Genomic DNA, 14,199 nt, shown 5'->3' on the forward strand with positions numbered 1-14,199 from the left:
ATGTTCTCTTGAGCTCCCAGGGCTTTTTTGCCTCTATTCTCAGCACTAAATCTCGGCTCAGAAAGATTTTCTCACAATATTTTCCATGTTCAGTGTGTAGAAGGGTACAAACATGTAATGGGTATAGAACCCTTAAGGCTGTTTGGTTGGAATGCTGGGGGGCTTCCTGCCTCTCCCCAGACTGATGTGACCAGGCCCATTTAGCATAACACCAAAACAAACCTTACAGTCCTGAATGAAGACATATTCCAAGAACAGTCCAACCCTCAAATCACTGGGGGTGTCAGCACTGGAGGGGGATTAAACACCCACATGCAGCTCTGAACCTCAGAACTGCCACTTCTGTTTGGATTTAGTCCTGCCCTGAGACCATAAACAAGGATAGATCTTGGCAATCCATGACCAGATCTCAGCCTAAGATCTCAGGCTGGGGTCAAAGTGCTCCAAGGATTCATATCAGCAGAGCTTTACGCATGTATTCTAGCTGAGGATCTGGCCACTTATGACAGGAATAGCTTTCTGAAACATATCCAACAGGAAATCCTAAATCAAGAACACTCTGCAGTTTGAGAAGATTCCTCTCCCTCGCATCCAAACCCAACTAAATGTTTTGCAACTTTTTCCATTTTAGGAATGAGAGTCTTTCTTCTCATATCTTTCTTTCCCTCCCAAACAAATAATCAAGTACACAGGACCCCAAAATGTTTTTTCCCCTCTGCTCACTTTATCCAGCGAGCTGAGACTGCAGCCAGTGTGTTTAAAACTGGCCAGCTGTGCTGTGACCAGCTGACTTTGGAGGCCCAGCTGGGACAACCAAACAGGCAATATTCCAACTGCAAACAAATGAGGCAACACCTTCGGAGAAGGGATCGAACCTGGGGAAATGGCCACGGTTCAATTCAGAGTTTCCTGTTGCTTTTCCAGGGACAGCTGCTGGTGAAGGCCAGATTCCCAGCAGGAGTAAACTGGTCCTGCTGCTTGGAATTCCCCAGCCCTGCACCAATTTTCACCACCTGAGAACGTGGCACAACCTGGTTCATGTCTGGGCTTTGCACTGCTGCCTCCCTGTTATCATCCAGCATCTAGAAATAGTTTCACTAGGAGAGAGAAAGGGAATAACAACCAAAATTTGTCTAGTCCAGAAATGGTTTCCTGGAACTTAAGTGCTGAGGTTTTTTTTTCCTTTTCTGAAAGGAGATAAAGTCGCCCATTGTTTGTCTTGGCTGCCTATAAACTCATGCTGCTGAGAGCAGCCTTTGATCACAGGGCTATTGGGAGGCTGACTCTTGATAGCCAATCCACTCCCTGCTCTTCCAGTCTCACCAACCCGGGCCTGATTTCCTTTTTCATAAAAAGCCATAAAAAAAATTTATACATATATTATCCAAGAGCCCTTGCAGCAGTTTAGGGATGCTGATCTAACTAGCTTACAGACAATTTCAATAACAGGCTATTCCCTTCCTCAAGGGGTTCTGTGGTGGGACTAGGGAAGGAGGGAGTTTGTGATCTTGGATATTCTGCCATGAGTGGCAGCAGCTCCATCTAAACTTGGATCAGGGTGTATCCAACAAATCCCATCTGAAAGGGGCAAACCCTGTAAAACACCGTCAGGAGTCTATTTCGTGTCCTCTTTTCCCGCTGAGAAGTTTCTGGACATTTGTGTAGGATTTGTGAGTTCCTGGGATCTAGTCAGAGCTCTCAGCTCTCGCTGGTTTCCTGCACATCCAGAACATTTTTGCAGCATGTGTTGCCCAACCGCAGAAGTTGCAGGCACAAAACACATTTTCTTCTGACACCTAGCAGGGAGTTTTTCTACGTAAGTCCCTCTGTGCAATGTGACTCATTGCTCCCACACTTCATGGAAGCAGCATGCTTAGTTTATTCTAGCACATCCCGACCATATTCCCAAAGCACTGGATTCACAAAGCTTGTGTAAATGATCTGGAGCGTGAGCATGATCAGGGCAAAGCTTCCCAGCAATCCCCCACAGATGCCAGCTCAAGCCCTCCCCAGCAGAATGACATGAAAAACCAGTGCAGATGACCTGGGAGACACAAGGTAGTAAAAAAAGAACTTTTAAGGAATAAGAGGCACACATTTCCTTAATACCTTTTTATCTGCCAGCATGAACCAGTGAACTCTGAAAGCTGGGGTGGTAGAATTGCCACTAGGCTGGGTTTATTAGCCACCTCCTTCATCAAGGAACTCAGATAATCTGATATGTATCAGATGATATCCAGAAGACTCAAATAATGCCCTTATCATCTTCCACTTGTGATCTGGGAGTCAAACTTCCATGTCCTTTGTTCATGGAGTCCTACATCACACTCAAGCCATTAACATCTCCAGTCCAAAATCAGTCCCACCCATGTGTGCAGCAGCACAATTATATTGGCTTAAAAAGACCCACTGGTGCAGAAATACATGACTGTCAAGCCAACCCTTAGAGCAGAGTCAGGAACAAGACACGTTCTTGCTGTGCTCAGTTTTATCTGATACATTAGCTATGAAAATGATCAGACAAGCCAAACGTTCAGACTAACATCTCACTCTTGTGTCTGGCCACAGAGTGGAAAGTCAGGCTCCAGTTAGTTGTGGTCTGAACAGATGCAACAGGCAAAAAACAGCTAATTATTTCTAAGTCCCAAATAATAATACCAGGGCAGAGGAGGGAAATAAGTGATTGCTCTATAGTTTCTCAGAAAGCTCGTAGCAAGGCCAGGGAGAGAATATGGTGGTTGCATAAATGGTTCAGCTCTGGCCATGACATTTTCCCCTTTCACTCCAGATCACCTTCAAAATCCACAAACACAGACTTGAGCCTTGCAATTCCTGAGAAACATGGAATTGGTTGGGATGGAAGGGACCTTAAAACCCATCCAGGGCCACCCCTGTCATGGGCAGGGACACCTTCCACTATCCCAGGTTGCTCCAATCTCCATCCAGACTGGCCTTGGATGCTTCCAGGGATCCAGGGACAGCCACAGCTGCTCTGGGCACCCTGTGCCAGGGCCTCTCCACCCTCCCAGGGAGCAATTCCTTCCCAGTATCCCATCCAGCCCAGCCCTCTGGCAGTGGGAAGCCATTCCCTGTGTCCTGTGCCTTGTCCCCAGTTCCTCTCCAGCTCTCCTGGAGCCCCTTTAGGCCCTGGAAGGGGTTCTGAGGTCTCACTGCAGCCTTCTCTTCTCCAGGTGAGCACCCCCAGCTCTCAGCCCAGTTCCCTCAGCTAAGATGAAGCTCCACTGTCAGTCTGGGAGAGCACAGTTAAAAAATCCCATGAGCCACATTCAGCTCTGACTCTCCTGGGGTATTCTGGACATAGGAACATCTGCTGGGACTTGTGTGTTCTCAGACTCAGTTCCAGCCATCCCTGCCTCATTTTGCCCACATACACCAAAACTCTTCCCAGCTCTTCTAAGGAAACTGTAAAAGCCACAGAACCTGCAACATATGAAATCAGAGCTTAATACCAATGTCCTAAAGTGGATGTGTGTCACAGAAAAATACCCAGAATGACAAAATAAAAGCATCAATCATCCCTTCCCAGATCTTCTTTCTCCTGCAAATAGTATTTTTGCTATAACTCTTCTAAGATATTTACCCAAACATCAACCTTTAAAGGATCCAGCACTAGCCATGCCACCAGCATAGTTCATGGATAATTTTGATATCACAGCCTCATTACTGCCTCTTGGAAATCAAAATTATGGCTTATAAATCTTGAATATCTTGACACTTTTTAAGGTTGGGCATGCAATTCCTGTTAAGAGAGAGGCACATCCAAAATCCAGGACAATAAAGATGTGAAGGGTCTGGCTGTGGGGACACCATGTCTAGGATTTACATAAACACATATTTTTCTTGTTAGACTCTTACCAGCATGTGCGACAAAAGAGGAAAAAAACCCTAAATAATGTTCTCCACTGTTATTCCAGGGTGATGTTGCCATGACAAAGCACCCTTGTGCCACTCTCCTCATTTGCAATGTCATTGGCAAAGTCCCCATGGATGACAATGGGATCAGATGGTGACAAACGGAGCTCTGACCCTCCAGTTGCCTTCAGAACTCAGAGCCAGAGGGGCCAGCAGGAAAACAGCTGCATTCCCTATCAGCTCTGGAGCTCCAGAGGGAGCTCAGCTGAGCAAGCCATGGGGATGGAGAGCTGGGACCCCCCAAGGATGGGGACACGAGGTCACCGTGAGACCTCGCAGCTCCGAGGGCTGAATGTCAGTGCCTAAAATAACGACCATCCAAGTGAGGCATGGACAACAACTCACCAGCCCAAAAACTGCCCAAAATAGGCAACAGGAAACCCAGAAATAAATATTCCCCTAAATCCCACTCTCTCCCAGAAATTCCCACACGGAATGATGGTGCATCTGAATTGCTCATGCCTTAGGAGACCAGGGCTTTGAGCTCCCTTCAAGAATTTTGGAAACTATTATTGTGTTCTGTCCACAGCAAGCGTTGCTCACGCAGGGCTCTGTTAGTCAGATCATTTGGCACCAGCGGGCTCCTAATCAAAACCAAAATGGTTATGTTCAAAGCTGATAGAAAAGTGAACTCTGCCCTACTACCAACAACAGTGAGTGAGGCTGTGGACATCAGATGGGAGAGGCTTGCAGGGGCCTGAGGGTCCTGTAAGGTTCCGAGATTGAGAGTTGAATTTAAAAGTTCCTCTGCCTTCAGTTACTGTGGGAAACCCAGCAGATGTGTTTAACTGCAGGCAGAAATTGTGCAAATCAAAGAAATATCCTTTGATGGAGCTGGAGTCCATCTTTACCCTTGTGGCAGTCGGGTTTAAGCATCTTTCTGCTCCAAGGACTTCACGTTATTTTTCCAAGACCACCCTCATTCCCTCTCTCCAACTGTGCAGCATGGATTAGCTGCAGTTTTAGGAATAAGGGCCTTTTGGCTCCCTCTGGGACAGCCAGATTCAGAGGAGGCCCTTTAAAAGGTATTTTTAGGATTCATAGTTTTTGGGAGTTGTTTTGTGAAAGCCAACCAAAAACTTAGACCTGACTGATGCCACAAACTGCTGGATGAACTCCTGGGCATCTGGGCAAGGGCTTGTTTCCAGTCACACACATCAACAAGGGAGCTGTATCATTTCCAGGCAGCTGAGAACTAACAAATCTCACTTCACTCAGCCAGGACAGCAGTGATCTGAGTCCAAAAGGAAATCACTGCTCCATGCTCTAGTTTTCTCATCTGGAAAAAGAGGCACTGATCTCACAATCCTTAAGGAAATCATGCCACAAGCAGATCAAAAATAGATAGTACCAAATCAGCATTTTGTGATGCTACAGTTATGACAAAACAGCAGCATGTCAATGCAATTTCAAAGTGATGGAAAATACACTGACAGAAGCCTTTCAGAGTGTAACTGAGAAGAAAAAGGATGAAAAGACCAACCAGTTTCACATGAGGGGAAAACCAGGAATGCTCCCTCCTCCATGCCCTCCCTCCTAAGCAAAACAAAACCACAAGTGAACTACAAGCGGGACCTGTTGTTTCAAATCTGAATGGAAAAATCAGACAACTCTCCCATGGCACTCAAGGAGCAGAGGTTAAGAATGAGGGGCACAGCAGAAAGGGGAGATGCAAGATAAGATGCTTAGATTCACATCTCCCCATTTCCTCCACTTCATAAGAACGGGGTCATATTATAAACTTATGCAAATGTGTTTACTTTACATTTTATTTTGGTCTTAGCCATACAGTTGTCAGCCTGTATCAACATGTCAGTCTGTTTGTGCAAACAATCATTCCTTCATGGAAGGATTTCAGTAAAAACAGACAAAATGTTATGACATGCAAGAAAACTTCCTAAACATGACAATAAAAGAAAAGCCACTAGAAGAGGATATGTTTTCCTTACCAATTACACAGCTTAAAACAAAAGGAATCACGCAGTGCTTTTTCTTTCCCCAAGGACAGGCAAGTATCGGATCACATCATGTGAGCTTTGATGAAGAACCACACTGGGATGGGATTTGTGGGGTGGGTGTGAGGAAAGAGAAGTGGAGCCCATCAGCTGTGTCCATGTGCACTCCAAGCCACCCAACATCATAAACCTCTTCACCTCTTCCCCACAAAATATCCCCAGGTACTGGAGAGAAACACAAACAGCCCCCTGCAGTGATCAGCCGTGTCTGGAGAAATTGTTAGCCTTGTTATAACTCTGCCAGTGCCCTGCAGAAGATGTAGGGAATGGGTGGAAGACCCCATGGGAGGCATGGTTTGAGGGTGGGAAGGCAGCTGCAGAGAGCAGGGGATAGGGCTGGACCAATCCATCAGTGTTCTGGTTGTCCTGGTGACAGCTCTTGGCCACTCTGCTCCTCTACTGATGTGGGAACATCTGGCCCTGCTCTATTGTGCTCGCTCTCTGTGCTGTACCCAACTGCCCCACGCTCAGTCCTCCATGCCTGCCCAGCCTGGGGTGTCCCACCCTGGAGGGGAAGGTGTGTGGGGTCTCCAGCAACGTGCTGTGGGTCACAGGGACACAGCTGAAGCTCAGAGCTGAGCTCCAAAGCCTTGCAGGGAGGTACCTGGGTGATGAGCAGTGATGCTGGGCAAGTCAGCCCTGTGGGAACATATGGATCATGGAGATGCCCTCGGCAGGAGATATCACCCCCCAGGTCATTCATTTGGGATCCTCCCACCTCCACCATAAATATGACTTTATAAAACCTATATAAAAAATTCTGGACTAGTTCCTTACACAGTTCACCCAGATGAGATTAAGTCTGAGGCCAAGCAGGGAAGGGAACCTGTTCCTTTGATTTTTCCTGCTTGGAAGTGTGAGTTCATTTAGTCATCAGCATCTGCTGATACTTTCTTCCTGAATTAAAACAAGGTAGAGTCTTTTCTTGCTCAAGTATCTAAAGGGACTCCTGAACATTAAGAATTGCACAGTGTAACAAGGGATAGGAGTACAGGCTTGAAGGTACAGCCACTACTCACCTCTGCAGCTGAAGCCCCTTTTTTCTGAGTCCCTTTGCTATTCCCACAAATGAGGTTTTGTCCCTGCAAGGTTATGTGCACTGCACTGTTGCAAGGCAAAATAATAAGTGATAATTTAGGAGAAACAGTCACTTCTCTACAAATTCCATGGAGCCTGGTGCAAACTCCAACACGTCTGGAGCTGCCAACCATTGAGACCCACGACCAGAGCCACCAAGGAACCACCCAGGCACTTGGCACAGGCCCCACTCTTGATGCAAGGTTGGGCTGTGAGTAAGGCGAGGAACGCACATCCATGGATGCCTTCAGCTAGGAAACACTGACTGAGGTCTCTCCATTACCCTGGGAGCTCTCAAAATCTTCCATCAAATAATTAAAACCATTCTGAGTGTGAAAGCACCCCCGTGTGAGGCAGCAAACACACTAGCACAGCTCCCAGCTTACCTCCTCTCTGCAGAGCTCTCCCGGACAGCTGGCACAGCCGGGAGCGCCGCCGGGATACACCGGGATACACCCAGGGAACCACAGCCAGCTCCTCCCCAGGGCTACTCCAGCTCACAGGCAGCCGTGTCCTGCCGCATCCCCAGCCCATTCCCACTTCCCTCGGCACTGGAAAGTGTGTGCTCTGTTCATCTGGAGCCTACAGAGGGCATTGTGGAGAATTCCCAAAGAATTCCCGTCCCAGCTGGTGAGTGGGTTGGATGGGCAATGGGGTGAGCTGTGCTGTTGGCACTGCCAGGCCTTTGGGGCAATGCCCTGGGGCAAGGAGCCACTGAGGGTGGGAGGAACACCCAAGGGTTAATTCCACAGGGAAACAGGCCCAAACCAAGGAGAGCTGGAGGTTTATCCCTCCCCGGCCAGCAGCCCTTGTCTCTGTTGCAGGGGATTTCAGTTAATGTAATGAGAGTGGCAAGGGCACCGAGGCAGCTCCTGTAATCTTGTTATTGTCCCCGGGCTGGAGCTACCTGGGGTCAGGAATCATTAATTAATTACAGAATGAGCTGTAGCTCTCGGGGCTCAGGTCCTGCACACACAGCTCGTGCAGGTACGGGGCAGTGCCCAGCCAGCACGGATCTGACGATCTCCCTGCTCCCAGTGCCACAAATGTCCCAACACTGCCATTCCTCAGGGCAGGCCCGAGTGCTCAGTGCACCTGCAGTGACCAGTCCTGGAGCTGGGGTGGCTGACACAGCCAGGGTGCTCCCCTGGACACAAGGACCCCGTTTTTCCTTCTTGTTGAAACATCCAGCAAACTGTGGATGTGCTGTGCTCAGCTGGCAGCTGCCTTAGCTCTTGGAGCAAGGAAAGCTCTTTTTCAAGCTCTCCTTTAGTGTCCATGAGCATCCCCCAACACTACACAGAGAAGGTAACTCCTGGGGACAGGCAGCCTTTGTACCTTCCCACTTTTTCCAGGACTGCCTACTCTCAGGTGGTAGGAATAATTGGACTCAGTCACTGTCCACTCTAGAAATGCATCATTCCCCATTCCTTCCACACATCTCCATGTCATTCAGACTAGGATGGGCTCTGCCCAGGGCTGGCTCATCCCCAAGAGCACCTGCTCAAAAATAAGCTTGGCTACAAGCTGTTCATTTAATTCTCCACCTTATTATTTCAAACTTTCACAAGGTTTTGTGAACAGATGAGACCAGGAGGGAGTTCAAAGAGTGAACCAATGAAATCCACCTCATGCATCAGTCCAGCACAGCAGTGCCCAGGAATGGAGCACTGGCATGATGCTTTTAAAGATCAAACCCAGCATATGGCTCATGTCCTTGGGTCCAAGAGCTGGCTGAAATGTAAAGCAATCCTAAGTCTCAGGGATTGTCTCTGCAGAGTCCTCACAGCAACTTTTAAGGCCTGGCCGATCCTCAGAACTGGAACTGCTACTGGTACTTGAGTTCCCAACACATTATTAGCAGGAGAGAGCCTTGGCCTCTGCCCAAGCTCTCTGAGAACCTCTTATCACAAGAATCTAAATAAGAAAACTGGGATAAGATTTCAAAGTTATTGATAAAAGAAAGCAGTGACCTAATGTCGTTTGAATCTTCAGGCTATTCATTTCCATGGTAGGAATATTTCTTTTGTATATTTTGGAGGAAAATTTGTTCCTTTTCTAAATCAAGTCCTCAGAAAAACAGTAACACTTCACTTCTCAAAATAGTCTCATCTCTCCAGCATCAATTAAAATCTTTGGAGTTCAACATGAAGCTGGAGTTAGCAGTCACTGAAGTGAATTAAATGCTTTCCTAGGGCAGCTGGAAAAAGGAATTCTGGCACATCACTATTTCCCACCAAGGGACAAAAGTAGTTTTAATTCTTTTGGTTCATCTTCCTGCCTCATTCTGTGTCTGTGGGCTCCACTATGGCCCCAAAATGCAACAGAGGTGAGATTTGAACCAAGCCAACCTTGTTTTCATGCGCTTTAGGAGCAGTTCCATGTCTCTAGGTTACCACTGAAGCTGCTGCTTCACCTGAATTAAGCCAGGAACAACTGAAGTTTACAGATACACCACAAGGGCACTGTTTTATATAAAAACACAACACATCCTCTCAGAATGACCTTGCAATGTAAAAGCAGAGTGCACGGTGTAAGGTAAGGCTTAAATTCCTGAGTCTCACAGATGTTGGGAGAAGGTGGCAGCAGCTTCCTGTTGGTTTCTAATATAAACTGAGCCTTGCCTCGTTCCTGCTCTGTTGTTTTCTCTAAGCCTGCAGATTATTTAATATCAGAGGGGAAGGCTTCAACCCGGCTGAGAAACTGCAGGAATTCAGAGTGACCTGGAGGGAATTACAAGAATGCTGCTTGCTGATCAGATTAAAGGGAGAAGTGGCGGGGCTCCCAAAGGTCTTATTCAACCCCTGCTGCCGACAATGCCGTGCTTTGTCTCTGCTTTTGCTCTTTAAAATGATTCAGGTTACTGCACTGGAAGCGTCCCTGCCTTGCCAGGTCCTCCCACAGCAGGAGCACCTGGAAGGACTGAGGCTCAGGGTGGATACTCAAGTGCCAGCCCCAGCACATATTTTCGCTTCCCATCGCCCTTGATATGATCAAAACTCTGCCTTGTCCTTTCCTAAAAGAGCAATAGCATTTACTCTTGTTCATTCATCCTCCTCAAGGTCCAAGTTAGGAACTATGCTACAATGAAATCAGTTTTTTGTAGGTCTGGAAGACTTTTGAAATAGCAGCTTGGTCTGGTACCGAGGGGAGACTCACATCCTCAAGGAGTGAGGATGAACAGCACTCTCCTCATTTGGGTATTTTTCCTCCTTTTTTGGGGCCAAAGCATCATGTGGTACCTTTACACCCCTGCCTACCTCCAGAAAGGAGAAAGTGGCATTTATTGAGAACTACCTCACAAAAGACTTCACCAGAAACAAATAAAGCAATTAGAGAGTCTGAGATGAGTCTGGCCAGTAATGTTGCTGCTGAATTAAGCTGTCTTGGGAGACAGGAGGGTAGAAGAGCAGCACTGGGCCAGTCAGACAGAAACAGAGGACAGGCTGCTATCCTGGTTGTTCCTATGTTAGAAATGATGGGAAGAGCCTGCAGTGGCAGAGGTTGGTGTGACAGATAGTTACACACAGTTACACACATCTCAGTTTGAACAACTCCCCTGGCACTCTCAGGACTGCAAACTGCAGGGTTTTGCCCCTAGAATTCTATTAACACCAGGGGCCATTTAACTCTTTCAGTGGAGCAAAATGCAGACGTCCAACAGTTCAGCCTTAATGGCACCACTCCACCAGTCACCAGGCACTTCCACTCTGCATCCACAGCTCGACGCTTCTCATTCATCTCTCCAAGGAAATAATTAATTAAAAAGTAGTAGTAACTACATACTGTTAGCAACTATGTGGTTCTGCTTATTTTCCTACTCAAAAGCCAATCCCAGAATCCAAATATGTCCCGATTTAGGGAAACTCATCAAACCCTACTGCACGTCACAACTGTTCATGACTCACCGCTGCTCCTGAGCATCTCCCAAAGGCAGGGCATGTTAAAATCCATCTCTCAAACCCCAACAATGCAGCTTCAGCAGGATAAATGTGACTCACTGAGCTGTTTGCCGAAGGCCAGGGGAATTAGGTTCACTTCCTCCTCGTCCTCAGTTCTCTCTCAAGCTACCCAACACATTGAGGTAGCAACTTTTGGTGGAGAAGTCTTTGATCTCTGAAATTTCTGCTGTTTCCGTGGCAACACATAAAACCTGCATGATCCTGAATGAACCCTACTGTGTTCCTCCCATTGCCTCCTTCCCTAAATTACTTCTACCTGCTAATGTGAGCAAAGCAAGGCCATCTGCATGGCTTCCACCTACCCTGAGAGAAAGATTAACTGCAGAAGTTATCCACCCCCCAAACTCCTGGAAAATGAAACAACTTAATGGCTCGGAACTATCCCCTGAAGGAGGGTAGGTAATTCTAGGGTTCATCACCAGAATGAGGATGCTCTGGTTTACCAGCCACCCCCTCACCCCTGCCTCTTTCAAATGAATAAACAGAATACTTCTCTTGGTTCTGTTTTGATCCCTGCGTCTGCATCATTCTGGTTTCCACCATTAGTCTAATGAGCAAAATCAGCCTCACTCCATCCCTTTCTGCTCCAGAGGAGAGCTTTCAAGGGGGATAAATTGGCATTGCAGTAGGGTGTAAGTGGGTTGGAAATGCAGGGACACAAGAACCTGGCTGCACATGGGGCGTTTGCTGTGCCAGCTGCCTCGGTGCTTCCTGGGGAAAGCACAACTCCAGGCAAGCAGCACAGCAGGGCTTCGTCATTACCCACCCTGAAACTCGAGAGGGGGGAAAAGCAAAATCAAAGGAGAGCAGGAGGTGAAAAGAAGGCAAAAGGGTGCCTTCAGGGCTCCTTTCATGCAGCTCACTTCACGACCCACCAGTCAAGGCTCCTAAGCAGGAACAGAGACACCATTCAGGACAAATCTGGATGTTATCCCAGGGCACCAGGGACACCACTAAAGGGAAAGTTTTGACAGGTGAAATGACCTTAATATAATTAGCCCTGCCAGCCCCTCCTTCCTCTGCCTCCTTCACCTTGCCATGAAAACGGTAGTCTGTTAATGAGATCCTTTTTCCCCCTGTAAGGCAACACCGCCTGTAAGGCTCTCGGATCTTTTGCTCGCACATTTCAAACGGGACATACATGATCTCCTCCAGCTTTGCTCCCCCCTCTCACATCTCCAGATATTGCCATTGATTCTGCTGCTGCTGCTGACTGGGCTGGGGGTGGTTTTTTACGTTAGAGAAAAGGTTGAAAGGAACCCTGGTAATAGAATGATTTGGCCTGCAAGTCAAATCCCCCTTGATTAACAATCAGACACAAATGTCAATAACAATTAGATTGGCCGAGGGCTCCAGTCACTTAGGACTTCAGTTTTCCATCTTCAGTGCTCCAAATGAAACCCTCAGTACTGCGATCTCCAAATCAAGTTTGGCATCAGGAATGAAAAGACATCAACAATAATAAAAGGCTGATGGCAGGAGAAGAGCAGACGACAGACAATAGGGGTGTGTGTATGTGTGTGTGTGTGCATAGGGACATGCGCACACAGGGCGACAGGAATAAAAAAAAGTGAGAGCTGTTGTAAAAATCCATCAAGATATGAAACCAGCCCTGCCTAAATAATGGCCTAAACAGCCCTGGATTGTCCTCCCAGACAAGTTCTGCTCCTCTGGGCTTTAAAATTTCCACCTCCTGCTGTCCAACATATCAAGCACGGGAAGCGAACGAAGGGAAGAAAGCCCTTAAGTGCAGGCTGTATTTTTTCCTGTTCCTAAATTGTAAATATACAGTGGAGGCAAGAAATGCCCAATCTAATTAAGAGCAGTTGAGAAGTATGGAAACAGGGTCCTCCCAATGGGAATGCTGCAGGTTAAAGAGGTTAAAAAGAGGAATGTTCAGCCTAATGAGGGAAGTTTAGCATCACGAGCACACTTTGCACTGGTGAGGCAGGCAGGAAAACAGGGCATTAAAGGCATGGAAGAGGTGGCTCTACAGCAAGAGCAGGTGTGTGCTTGGCTTCAGTGGGGAGGGCAGGGTGTTTTAAGGTTTGCAGCTTGGGGCAGCCCCTCAAAATGTCATCCTGAAGGGATCCTGCATGGAAATCAGTATCCTAAATGAAAAGCCAGCTTAGCTTTCCTTGCTTCCTTCCCCGTGCAAGTGTGGGGCTCTGAGAGGTACCTGTACCCCACCAGTCACCAGCAGCCCCTCAAGGCCTCTGTTGGGGGTTCACCAAGCTGGGAGATAACAGGTAACACCCAGGCACACAGTGTTAGCTCCACTAGCAGGGGTATTGCTCTTAGGGAGAGGTAACTCCAAAAATATCTCTCTTCTTGGTTCACCACACACAAGCTGGAGCACACGGAGCTGAGTCTGAACCGACTGGAAGGTCCTGAAGGTCCTGGCAAGAGGGAGTGACCCACAGCCTGGCCATGTCCCAAATCATGGGGGCCCAAATTCTCTTTCCTTTCCAGCCCAGGCAGGGAGGGAAGCAGCAGGTCCCCCGACCTGGACTGGCTGTGACACTTGGACAGTGGCACATTTCCTGCACTCCACATGCCCCTCTGCAGACACAGCCCTTGGCTCTGGGCTGCAGCAGCTAAGGAGGGAGACAGGGAGATCTTGTGAGGTGAACAGAACAGAAATCACACTGCGGGAGGGAGACAAGCAGCAGGTAAGGAGAAAAACCCCAAGGACTGCAGGTTCTATCCAAGGGGATGTGAGAGGATGAAAGCCACCTCCACAGAGGTGCCTGTAGGCTCTCATGCAAAGTGCAAAAGCCATTTCCTAGAATAGTTCTTACAGGGAGGGATATTTAGTCCTGCTGTTTGGTGATTTCTGATGGCACCTTCAGTGCCTCATGGAGCACATGGTTCTGTGGTGCAGTAGGACCTTCCACCTGCTGCCAGCACCAGGGAACCAAAGATCCCCCACCCCCTCAGACACATTTAGCCATAAATAGGCACTAAATAAAACAGGAAGGCTGTAAGGTGCAGTTCTTAACTTATGCAGCCTCATTCCCTGATAAAGTACTCAAACATTTTCTAGATGAAATGAGCCTCTCTTCCCCTTTGGGTGGAAAACACAATCTGCATTCAGGCACAGTACCATTTGAGGGCTGCAGGATATATATAGAGAAAAAACTGAATAAAGTACCTAAATAATAAAATTTTATCCTTTTCTAGAATGATTTTACTGAGAGTGCACTGAGCTT

The sequence above is a fragment of the Zosterops lateralis genome (genome assembly GCF_965231275.1).
Source record: "Zosterops lateralis genome assembly, chromosome: 17".
NCBI classification, from domain to species: Eukaryota; Metazoa; Chordata; class Aves; order Passeriformes; family Zosteropidae; genus Zosterops; species Zosterops lateralis.